Below are 13,817 nucleotides of genomic sequence, written 5' to 3' on the forward strand. Positions count from 1 at the left end.
AGAACAAAGATTTTTTTTTAAATAGCAGATGTACAAACTTGCAGTGTGGCACGAAGTGACATGCTAAGAACTTGTAGATGCTATTTTTGAGAACCATATACGTACTGTTCTAAATCCTATCTTTTTTTCTGAGAATCTCAAGTCGCTATATAGGCCTATAGCTAAAGTCTAAAAGATGCTTTCCTGGTTTTAAATGGGTTAAACTCTATATATGTAGTTTACCAGGGTCCCTCAGGGCTCCATACTGGGACTGCTCCTTTTTCTCCTAATCCCTATATACCATAAATCTCTCATGTTCTTCCCCCAAAATTGGGACTTTTTAAAAATGCATTATTATAATTATATATTTTTTTTATTGACTTCTTCATTGACAAAAACATGTTTTCTTGTTATCTTTTTTTTTATCACTTCCAATTTCTCATGATGAGTTCTCTCCTGATAAAATTGGTATCCCAACCCAGAAAAGTAATATCTGTTTACTCTTTAGAAATGATTACTAACATAATATATAGCTATTTAAAGCTGCACTATGTAACTTTCCACTTCTACCCCGGATTTGAACCTGGTTTCCTGAATGTGTAAGTGCTGAAATGTTTTACCATTGAGCTAATAAAGCCTGCCTGCTTGCTGATCCTGTGTCTATAGGTGAGACATGACCTTTGACACAATCTAAATGGAAGAGCAGGAAGGCAAAAATAAAACCACACCAATGGGCTCTATGCGCACATGCCATTTTCGAAAGAACTTGGGCCACTATTCCCCACTTCCTTCACAGGTGTTACCGATGATACTAATGAAGGCTCTGTTCCATTCTGGTAAACCAAACCAAAAGGTCCAGGTGCTGCTATTGTGCATGTTGGCTCACTGCCACTCTGCTACACCAGTGGGTCTACAGTATGTGTCCTTGAGTGCTGGTGTAATTCTGACAGTGTGCAAGTTGGGTCAACTGGTTCCATTTGTATACTCAAATTACTCAGAGTTATGGGGCTCCTTGAAATTGAAAAGTTCGAGAACCTCTGTACACTAAATGGAACACAGCCTTAATTAGTAAAATCGGTAACACCTGTGAAGGAAGGAGGGACCTGGAATTAGGAAGTTATTATGTGTGCATAGAGCCCATTATATTATATTTAACATACTCTACCATACACATTGGCCAAAATCACATGATATTCTTTAGGAAAAAAAGTTACATAGTGCCGCTTTAAACGCACATTTTAACCAGAAATATCTCTTGGACTCCCTTTAACAAATTCAAGAGCTCTAATGTTGTTCCCTTCAAAGACTACAGTCACCCGCCACCAGTTACCAGCTGCAGATCCTAGTGTCTTCACCTGGTGCCCTGTCCTGTCCCTATTCATTCTCATGGCCGTCTCCGCCGTCTGACCGAGCCGATAAGACAGATGGTGTCGTGAGGTGAGGATCTTGTGCACAAAGACAGCAGGTGGGGTCACCGTGACGTACAACACAACTCGCCGCTCTGCTCTCCCTCTGCACAAACCGGCTGACTCCGCAAAAAGAGTTTGGATTAAGACCGCAATCCTTTGCAGCACTGTGTGTGTGTGTGTGTGTGTGTGTGTGTGTGTGTGTGTGTGTGTGTGTGTGTGTGTGTGTGCGCGTGTGTGCGTGTGCGTGCGTGCGTGCGTGCGTGCGTGCGTGCGTCGTGCGTGCGTGCGTGCGTGCGTGCGTGCGTGCGTGCGTGCGTGCGTGTGAATCCCCCAGGGTTGCCTAGCAGCAGCAGCAGGGCCATGCAGACAAGAAGGACATTTTGGCTTTGTTTCGACAGATGGACAAAAGGAGGAACAGGAGCTGGTTTTAGCAGGATGCCAAGGGGTGTAGTGTGTGCGCGCGCACACAGTACACGCGCGTGCGCGGGTGTGTGTGTGTGTGTGTGTGTGTGTGTGCGTGTGCGTGTGTGTGTGTGTGTGTGCGTGTGTGTGTGTGTGTGTGTGCGTGGGGTTGGGGGGCTTTAGCTCTTCAAACACTGGCTGGGGTTAGGTCTCTATTAGAGGCCGAAACTGTTTATCTAGCCAAGGCAGGAATTTCACTTTCTGCTTTCCGTTTACACAACATATATAATAATAAGGAATTATATACTGCAGATGGCGACAGCAAGTCAAATAAAATATAGGTTTGTGTCGACCTATATATATATGAATTGTGTACATTTGCATAATCTTATAGTGAAGCACAGCACAACAACAACAATAATAATAATAATAATAATAATGATAATAACTAGAAAAGTCGCAATTTAGAAAAATTGCAAAGTGTGGTTGCCGCAGTCGCTTACATAGGCCCCTACCACTAATATTGTGAAGTCTTGCTACAATCTCTGTCCAATTTCTTTGACTCCTTGACTATCTCTTAACTCTCTTGAAAACGCTTGAATAGTTTGGTCTCCTGCCCCTTCAATGGAACTCTTGTCTTTATAAACGATTGTAAAACATAGATTGGTTACGTAACCAACAACAGCCAATTAGCTACTACAAACGTTATGCAAAGCCCGGCCAATCACAGCGGAAGTTAGATTACTCCGGAATAGCCAATTAGCTACTAAAAACGTTATGCAAAGCTCGGCCAATCACAGCGGAAGTTAGATTACTCCGGAATAGCCAATTAGCTACTAAAAACGTTATGCAAAGCTCGGCCAATCACAGCGGAAGTTAGATTACTCCGGAATAGTCTGTTCCTAAAACATAGATTGGTTACATAACCAACAACAGCCAATTAGCTGCTACAAACGTTATGCAAAGCTCAGCCAATCACAACGGACGTTCGATTTGATTATTCGATTACTCGATTCCTCCGGAGGAAAAATAAAGTGTCACAATAACAATAGTCTGGTAACCACACTAATAATAATGCATACGATTTATATAGCACTTTTCAAGATACTCAACGTTGCTTTATAGGACAAATAGGAAAATAAACTAGTTAAAATGTTAGGACATTATACTCTACTAGAGGTTCACCAAACCGACTGATATGCCCTGACTGAGTCCTTGTCCATATATAGATGCCTGAATTCCAATGTAGGATATACAGTTCATTCCCCCAAAAATGCTGAATTTCAGCACGTTGAGACGAGCATCGACAGGCCGAGCTCCTACACGTTGCAAGAACGCCGGCCATATGCTATTAATATGTCCCACTTCTGAGCATTCCACAGTGGTGCGGAGGAAGCTACACATTGCTCTGGAAGGCAGCTATATTATATATCTGCCTTCCAGAGCAATAGCGTTCAAGATTCACAGGGTGTGTCTGGCTGAGAGGCCCCGCTGTGGTTTGTTATGCATGAAAATATCATCCCATGGGGTATAAGTGAATGAACGCCAGCCAAAAGCAATAAAGACATTGGCATTCACCACCAGCAGTAGGCTATAGTCAGGAGGCATTCACCACCAGCAGGCAGTAGGCTATAGTCAGGAGTCATTCACCACCAGCAGTAGGCTATAGTCAGGAGTCATTCACCACCAGCAGTAGGCTATAGTCAGGAGTCACCACCAGCAGTAGGCTATAGTCAGGAGTCACCACCAGCAGTAGGCTATAGTCAGGAGTCACCACCAGCAGTAGGCTATAGTCAGGAGTCATTCACCACCAGCAGTAGGCTATAGTCAGGAGTCACCACCAGCAGTAGGCTATAGTCAGGAGTCATTCACCACCAGCAGTAGGCTATAGTCAGGAGTCACCACCACCAGCAGTAGGCTATAGTCAGGAGTCATTCACCACCAGCAGTAGGCTATAGTCAGGAGTCATTCACCACCAGCAGTAGGCTATAGTCAGGAGTCACCACCAGCAGTAGGCTATAGTCAGGAGTCATTCACCACCAGCAGTAGGCTATAGTCAGGAGTCACCACCAGCAGTAGGCTATAGTCAGGAGTCATTCACCACCAGCAGTAGGCTATAGTCAGGAGTCGGACAAACAGGATTTCTCAAGCCTTAATTCCCCTGTTGGCCCACATGCATGCACCGAGTGTCGCAATAAGTGACTGACTTCACTGCAGCGAGAGTTGTTGTTGACACGCTTGTTATTGGTCCTCGCTTTCTCAAAGAAAAAAAAAGATTGCAGAAGTGGAGAGAGAGAGAGACCACATGCCAAAAGTCTGTCAACATTTTAAAGAGATATAAATGAGTGTCGTCACGCACGCGCGCGTGCATGCACGTCCTTACACACTCATCATGAGAGAGAGAGAGAGACACACAGAGCGAGAGAGAGAGACACACAGAGAGAGAGAGAGAGAGAGGGGGGGGGGGGGGGACTTCGACCAGACCTCGGTTTACCTTTTAAGTATTTTCTTTAGTATTTAATACTATTTATTTATTCAGCACAGTATAAAAAACAATACAGTGAACATACAAATATAAGAAGGGTAAAGTGCTAGGCTGAGGTAAAAAGCCCAAGAGGCTTATACGAGGCCTCTAAAACACAATGAAACATTGTACAAGAAATATAGAATATCCAGAATACATGATCGCAGTAGGCTATATGAAACAAGAACAAAACAAGAAGCAAAACAAAAAACGACAACAACATGATTAGAGTACTTGTTTATCTACATGATTAGAGAAAAGAAGAGATAATACAAAGAAATATAATTAAGTGATCTGGTCAATTAAGTGGGTTCTAAAATTCTGAAATTATTACCTTGATTTATGGATGTTGTTGCACTTCATTTTCATTTGACCTAAATACAAGTTATTACATAAGTAAGTAGAGATGTCTCCTCTAAAGGCAAGGCGTGTATTTGCAGTTTTGCTGTTGCCTTCACTTGACACGCATTGCAACACACTGTACAATCCCGAATGTTCATGTAACTCTTCAAGGCACTGTTTACACAATCTATGGTCTTAACCCAATACAAAACTGTTTCAAAATAGCAGATGTAGCTTACAGTATATCTGCTATTTCAGGCAGTACTATAGTATATGTCAACCAGTGTCCTACCCAACACCAGGGTCTAAATGTCTTAAAGGGAGACCACCTCCGACCACAGCAGATAGGCTAGTTCAGGGGTCTTTCCGGCCAATGACCTTCTAGCTGAGAGGGAGTCATCGTCGCTTCCAGTCATCTGGGTTCTCCATACATCTGGCCATCGTTGGTGCTTTGTGCTCCTGCGTCTTTGAGTACGTCCACGTCTACGTTAACCCATTCAGGACGGGAACCCCTTTTGGTGTATTAAGCATTGTTATACAATGTAGGCATTTAGCAGACGTCCTTAATCCAGAGCGATTTACATTAAGCAAGAAACAAAAAGCATGGCAAAAAAATCATTTGGAAATGACGTGATCTGCCCCCGATTTCCGATCACGTGATCGGATTGGGACAACCCTATTCCTACCACACAAACATTGTGCTGTAGTAACTCTGCATGAGGGTCCCCTAGTAGCCTAACTTGTTATATTGTATTAACGTACTCTGCTGTACAGTTTGAGATTGGTTAAAAATAATTGTTTTGTAAGCCCAGGCCTGCAGCTTGCAACAGTGAGAACAGTACTGTGCAGCCACAACATGCATGGCCAGGGTTGCAGACTTTCACCTTGGACTTGGAGTTCCGCCAAATGCCCTATATGATGAAATGCCAGTGTAATATGCTGTGCATTGTGTGCTGTTCTTCAACACAGCACGCTGATCAAACCCACCGCCGCCTGGGGAACAATAAGGCGAGGCGTCCTAGAGACCTAGAGATAGAGAACTGATGGAATTGTTTTGGCTATATGATAACACGCTGGAATGATGCGAAAACAAGCCCTATATCCGTGTCGGCTAGTTTTCAACTACGCAAATACTCTGGAATTATAATGACATGTTTAACACTTGAACCCTCTCATCTCTCATGGGTTTTGGCGGACCTTTATGCCGTCGTAATGGCTGACTTTACACTGCGACGCATCGTGAGCTTGTAGAACTGCTATTTTCAGCATGCAACCAAGTGTAAATTGACTTGTGTCTTTTACTTACTGGATCTCTTGTCCACTAGTCCTAACATTTTAGTCTAGTTTTTATTTGTTGACAAAATTGTCAATATATTTAGTCTTAGTTTTAGTCATCATAGCTTAGTTTTCATTTGGCTTCCATTTAGTCTTCGTCAGTGAAAAAAGGTAAAACACTTATACCCTCCTTCAAAACAATACCTGCAGTCTGCAATTTGCAACGGGCATAGACAAGTCTTCTAGCTTGCCAGAAGAAATGACCCCCACTACGTATACGTTAGGTTTTTCTGTAAATATACTTTTACTGCTCCTAGTAATGATGATTTATTGTATATGTCTTTCTGTATGTCTTGATGAATTGAATACATATAGGACCACAATGGAAACAAACCCTGAGGGCTTTTTGTGTTGTCCTTTTAGCATCATTGTACAACTGTACCTCTGTACATTTTGCAAACTGTTAAAGGAAGTATTCAATCAATCAATAAAACTCTAGACTTAGTAAACTGGACCTGAGTTGGCTCTAAATGGACCGCTTTGTTCACAACACGTGACGCGCTGCATGTGCATTTGTAGATTGGCAATTTTTGGGTATGTTCCCCAATAAGAAAAGAGTGTCCAAACACCTCTCGCCTCGCTCTCTCGTCATGTTTTTGGGTCTAAATGGCGTTGATAAATGAGGGCCTAAAACCTTAACGTGCCTAATTCCGGGGGAACATACGATGGAAGCAGGGCATGTTTCTGAAAAATATCATTGCAACGTGTTTGGTGATTTTGTGTAGAGAGAGCGGGAGAATGTGAGGGGGGAGGGGCGTGCTAGGACAGACCCATATTGTGGGGGACCCAGGTCAACTTAAATATAGGGCTCAAGAGGCTAAACATCAACGTGACATATTTGGAGCGTTGTGTCATTTGACTCCATAGTCTTCTCTGGGTGGAGTCGTGGTGTCCTCTAGAACTGTGTTTGTCCTGCGCTGTGATCCACCGTGACTCCTGTGTGTGCAGGTCATATGTTTTAGTGTCGGGAAAAAGACAACATGAGCGATATGATGACGGTGTGTGTGTGTGCGCGCGTGTGTTTGTGTGTTCACTAGCTGGGAGAAGCAGCAGGCATCTGGGACCCACTCTTGCGCCAGCAAGCCGGATGACAGGATAGCCCTCCCGCGGTGTGTGTGTGTGTGTGTGTGTGTGTGTGTGTGTGTGTGTGTGTGTGTGGACGCTGCTCAGAGGACAAAAGCCCCATGCAGCTGCATCAATTATAGACCTATATCCTTTCATGCCTCGGACCGCCACACAAGACTTTGTGCATGTGGGCGTGTGCGCGTGTGTGTGTGTGTGCACGCGTGCGTGTTTGTGCCCATTATTTTTCTAAACGTGTTCCACATGTACATCATTCATGCGCCGCCGCGTTTCACGTGTCATTGTGTACATTTGCATCTCTATAATAGCCACAGACGTGCTGTACGGTGTATGCTAATGTGTGGATCATTGACAGGCCAAGTTCATTCTGCCTGGAAATGGAGCCATGTATGCCCAGCTGGTGAGAACCTCTCTGGGGTACTATGGGGAGTATAGACTACCAACCTCTCTCTCTCTCTCCCTAAACCGAGAATACACTGCATGTGGCAGAATACCTGAGCACCATAACCGACCCAAAACAAAGAACATTTTAACTAGGTACAGACTCAGTGAGCACACAAAACATTGTACAGGCCAATGTTTTGTTGTCTTTTTTATTTTGCTTTTCTTCTCGTCGTGTTATTAATCTTGTGTTTTAAATTGTTGTTTTTTACCTTGTTGACCGCTGTACAGCACTTTGTAACTGTTGTCTTGATAAGTGCTTTATAAATAAAATGTACTTACTTACTTACACAGTCTTGCGATCGAGAAAGGCCGTCATAGGCAGACCTGTCTCCCGAGAGAAGACAGACTATGCACACACTGGCACTGCACACAAAATGAAGTGGAAAACTGAGCTACGTTTCCTAACCATCTGTCCAATATACCAAGACATCAGAGACACATACTTACACAGATTACAATCACCCACGGAGATTTTGAAAACATGACTAATGACAAGAAACTCCCATATCTGCTGGGCGAAGTGTAAACACAGCAGCAAGATCCGTGAGCTGCTGTGATGCACAGCGCGTGCGCACTCGCGCGTGTGTGACACACACTTCACATTCCCCGGGTATTGAGTTCTCCTCGGGTCAGAGTTCATGTTGGCACAGACTGAGCAAAAGGCAGAGACCTGGGCCGCCACCCGGCAGCACACTGTATATATGTCCCGCTATAGGCACGTCTGCACGCCAAGAATAGGTCTGGAACTCAAGGGTGCATGGGGGGTGGAGGTGGGTCGTCCTGGGGTAGGGGGCGGTATGGTGAGAGATGAGTGTCGTATGAGTGTGAGAGTGCAAACGGAGAGATGCAAAAAAATAAATAATCTGAACTCTAATGTGAGATGATACATTGGTATTAGCATTTTGGCCTGTGCATGAATTCAACCACATGTGAAGAAGAAATGCGTGCATGCGTTTCTTATAGGGCATATCTGGGCAACTGGCTGCCCAGGGGCCACATGCGGCCCCCACCTTCACTTAATGCGGCCCTCAGGTTAATATCAGCATATTGATATAGTATTGATTTCAGCTGTTACAATTTCAAACATGAGCCACATGAATTACTTCAGTCAATATATGTAGCTTAATGAGTAGTATTGTTATTGTAAATGTTATTGTCTGTTCTTTATGTCCAATGTATTTAAGTTCATAAAGTTAATATGCAATGTGGCCCTCTGTAGTGAGTGTGGAACTATAGTGGCCCTCTGTAGTGAGTGTGGAACTATAGTGGCCCTCTGTAGTGAGTGTGGAACTATAGTGGCCCTCTGTAGTGAGTGTGGAACTATAGTGGCCCTCTGTAGTGAGTGTGGAACTATAGTGGCCCTCTGTAGTGAGTGTGGAACTATAGTGGCCCTCTGCATCCTCAAAGTTGTCCACCTCTGCTATAGGGCATGTTCTGTAATGATGGCTGTTGTTGGGACCATCTTGTTTGAGGAGGACAGTTATCTAATCTAAGCACTTCAATCGTATACCGACACTGGCTGACTGACAGGTCTGAGCTTGCAGATCTGCTATTTTGGAGCTGAATGTTCGGCAACAGAATATGTGGCTAATGGAAGCCGATTGAAGGAGAGTTGGACAGAGAGAGAGAGAGAGAGAGAGTCTCCTGCCACCCGTATCTCTTTCCACTGTCTATCTCTGTCAGCAGAGCTCTCCTCACATCCCCCCTCTCCCCCTCGTCTCACTTTGCCGGCAAAAATAGACCCTTCCATCTGCGCCCTCTCCTTCTCTATCTGTGTCTTTATCTTCCGTTCGAGTCTTTCCCACATTCTCTCTCTCTCTGTCTGACAGTCAACAGTCAGCTCACACTCTGCAGAGGAATGTTGTGCCACAATCTGTTGCAGTGTGTGTGCGTGTGTGTGTGCGTGTGCACGTGCACGTGCGTGTGCATGTGTGTGTGCGCGTGCGCGTGTGCAGTGCCGAATCAACCCCTCCGAGGGCCCTGGAGCCACACCAAATCAATAGGCCACATTTGCACACCTGCATGTGATTCGCATCACAATCAAGAACACCATTTTTTACCATCGCCGCTGCTCCCCGGCACTGGATCTGCAATATTTGAGTCTCCTCCCACCGAGTGGTTAAGAAACTGTCGGACGACCAAAAACACTATAGCTGGGGTTGCGGTGTTGCGTTACATTTTTCGACCGGAAGCAACAGCTGTACCTATTTGAAATAGTCTCGCACAGGGCCCTGCAAGCCTAAACTCCACTAAATTCCATTGTTAATCCGGGCCTGTGTGTGTTGTTGGAAGGGGTACAATCATGTAATACATTGTAGGCTATATACACCGCAATGCTCAATCTTATTTAATCGATTGATTCTGATTCACTTGTAACTTTGAGAATTTAATGTATGTAAACGGGGTCCATTGGGTCACACTTGTTTTGTAACGGAGTGTATGCAAATGTGACCAAATCTACTTGGTTAAATGTGTACACTCTCTCTCAGGGTCCATTTGGTTACGTGTGAATACACTCTCAGAGTTACATGAACAAACACTGCACTTCTTTTTAATGCATATAGCGTATCAATTATCTTCACGCGTCAGTGGCCGTGCAGAGAGAGAGAGAGAGAGAGAGAGAGAGAGAGAGAGAGAGAGAGATTAGGAAACATCTAGAGAGTTGAGTAATAAACAATGTGCAGGCCATGGTGTTTACTATGCGTACAGTATATGGCAGTGATAATGACAGTAGGCTGCTTGTGCTCTAATGATAAGCCTATAGCAGTCTAAACCACACCGCTGTGTTTACCACCATCCTCCTCCACATACATGCTTATCTGTATCTGTACAGGCCGCGGCCAGACAGCCAGGCAACACAGCCCTGTGGTCAGCCTCTCCCTCGCCCATCAGCAGGGAGAGAGGGAGAGACAGAGAGAGAGAGAGAGAGAAAGAGAGAGAGAGGCACTAGACCCTTAAATATAGCGTTCTCCTTGTGGATCAGCAAAAGGCTGGCCACACACTCGGGTGGGTACATTTGCACGCACGCACGCACGCACGCACGCACGCACGCACGCACGCACGCACGCACGACATTTTGTCCAACAGAAACTCTGATACCACGCACACACATGCACCACTTTGATCGAAGGTCACTTGCCTGGAAGGGCTGCGGCTTCTGACTCTATTTATGTGACCCCCTCCCCCCCCCCCCCCCATTTCCCCCCACAGTGGGAGGCTGGCGGTGGCATGCAGTCATTTCACAGACATGACGTCACCTTTTCTCACAAACTCTGCTAGGGTTTTGTTGTTGTTGACAGAAGGTACGGCCTTCCATATGTTGCATATCTCATGTTGTTCCGTATCCACCCATGGGTCTACTGTATTGTCGTATATGGCTCTTTGCCGACAATAAAGAAACCCTCATGTCTTTTACTTTTCACGTTTGAAAAACAATGTACACAATATGGAGATATATAATAGGAGGGTATGTTATGTTATACTTTAGCTGTTGAAAAAATATTTTTGAACAATCTTGAAACGGTGGCGCAAATCTTTGAATATATATATTCTTTCAGAGCGAACGTTTTTAACTCGTATCTTTGCTCCTGCGGTGATGGCCCCCCATGGAACAACATATTTTCAGATGGGGGTCGGATACTTTTCGGGGGTCCTTGAAATGAAATAGTTTGAGAACCACTGACAGGTTGTTCAGAACCGTATGTACAGTATCTCTGCTGCACCCCCCCGGGGTGCTTTGTAAACACGCTGCAGCACGCACTGCTAATTGGCCACATATATGTAATCACGCCACTGCCGCTGCCTCTCTCTCTCTGCATGTGCTCCGTCTTTGCCGCAATAAGCCAGTTAGAACCAGTTGAGCTCCCATGCATGCAGTGGTTTTGTCGGTGGAGTTTCTGAGAAGTGACAGAGAGAGAAAGTCCCCACGAGAACAAAAGGCCCTCAGCTGTTTCCTGTTGACATCGCTATACCAAAAGAAGCGTGTAAACCAGCCGGCATGAGACAGGGGGGGGGGGGGGGGGGGGGGGGGGGGGGGGGGTGATTTGGGTGATTACAAAAGCAGATGTGATAATCCGAGTGGCTCACTGGTAGAGGGGAACAGATCCAAAATAAAGAATCACACCCGTGTGACGTGAGCGGCGCTCTACTCATCGTACGTCGTCATCAAGAATGGTGGTCCCTTATTGGCAGACACATATATGATGTAAATTCTCCATTCATTGGCATTTAATGTTTGTGTTCAGACAGAATATACACTATAGCCGTTTATAGGCTCAAACATCAGCCTCAGTGAAGTAGGGGGCACTCTTATGTCATCAAAATAGACACTGTATGCCTATATATTTGCTCAGACACTTACGTAAAATGATCCATTCATTGTCAATGGGAATTTAATCTTTGTGTATAGGACGAAGAACATACCCTGCCCCTCAAAAAATCTGCCCCGTCTGAAGTGAGTGGTACTGTACTGTACTGTACTGTACTGTACTGTACTGTACTGTACTGTACTGTACTGTACTGTACTGTACTGTACTGTACTGTACTGTACTGGCCCTCCTCCCTGGCCTGTGCGTGTCTGTGTGTTAGGCTGTGCAACAGTGACACTTTGTGGTGAACAAACGCTATTTTCGTGCTCGGACACAGGGACCCAGGGACACACACATAACTGTCTATAGCGGAGTGGTTGCACCACTCAAAAATAGTTTTGATGCAGAGTGAGAGTGAAATACATGGACAGCAAATTGATGTGGGACCACATGGTTCTCAAAGTGGGGTCCGGGGATCCCTCAGGGGGAACAATTTGCGAGGGGTCCGCAGGCAAAGCGAGTATTAGCAAGCTCGAGAAGTGTGGGGGCGGAAATACGCAGAACCTGTGTGAGAAAGAGAGCCATGGTTACAGAGAAGAGACGGAAACCACCAAACCAGCTGACAGGGAGGTTAGTCGCACTTCCCTGTTCACCATGAACACCACAACACAGCTGTGTGACTACAGGTGCAAGCACGCGCACGCGCACGCACACACACACACACGCACACGCACACGCACACGCACACAGTGCTTGTGTTGCAGATCTAGCAGATCTGCAACTTTAGATGGCTTTATGTGACGCTATAGCTATAGCATTATCAAGTATAGGAACGTTAATTTGCGGGGGAAAAAAAACACAAAAAGTTAGGAGATAAGATGTTTCTCCCCCACGACGATGATAGTCTCTTGCCTCACTCCACCCGTAAGCATGGCACGCACGCACGCACGCACGCACGCACGCACGCACGCACGCACGCACGCACGCACGCACGCACGCACGCACGCACGCACGCACGCGGCTCAAAGCTGAGTTGGCTTATTCTTTTCATATTTTATCTCTTGTTCTGATTAATGAGGATGATATCGTCAGTGTCAGGCAGTAACCTTGTATTTCCATATTTAAACCTTCTCATGCTTTTTGTTAAATTAAAAAAAGTAGCAAAAATAGCCTATCTACAAGCTCATAGCGTGTTTCCACCCCACAGCGTCGAGTCTATCTATAGTAAATGTGCAGTTTGTGCACATTGTTCTTTTGTTTGTTTTGCCCACTCAGCACACACCGTGTCGCAGGCCTGTGTGTTCAGGAAGAAGGCCGTCTCTTCTGTCATCTTTCATCAGGTTTCTTCCTTTCTTTTCAACATCAAGGGTGTTTTTGCCGCCGGCTGTGAAAAAGCCGAAAGGCCCTTTCAGACGGGGATCGACTGATGCGCCTAGTAATTCATTTCAATGGGATTCCAATTCTGGGTTTTTAAACAGCTGGTGGATGGAAATGACGCTCGCATGGCGCGTGGCTTCAACTTGCAGCATCGTTTGACGCTTAAGTGTGGTTACACCCAATGGGAGGATGGTGACGCGTCCATGCAGCATGTGTCAAACATAAACACTTTTTTTTTAAAACACCCCGTCAGCTAACTTGCCGATATTGCTTAATTCTTACATGCGCTGGACATGATCAGCAGTGGAAAGAGGAAGGTGTTGGAGCAATCTGTGTTATTCTAAAACCGTTTTAATAAACATGGTTAATATGACATATGGTATTAGTGTTATTTCTTCATTCAGAGCATGCCAACACATTACACAGCATAAGCGAGGTGATGGAGCAATCGGTGTAAATGTATGACAGCTATAATTTCAATAAACATGGTTATGACATGGCGTTGTAGACACTACGTGTAAGTGTAGGTTCTCCCGTAGTAGAAAGGGCTGCGACGGAGAGCAGGTTTATGTATCGAACACTGATCCATTTCCGGTCGCCGTAGCCGACTGCCGT

The sequence above is a fragment of the Electrona antarctica genome, assembly GCF_951216825.1.
Source record: "Electrona antarctica genome assembly, chromosome: 23".
NCBI lineage: Eukaryota > Metazoa > Chordata > Actinopteri > Myctophiformes > Myctophidae > Electrona > Electrona antarctica.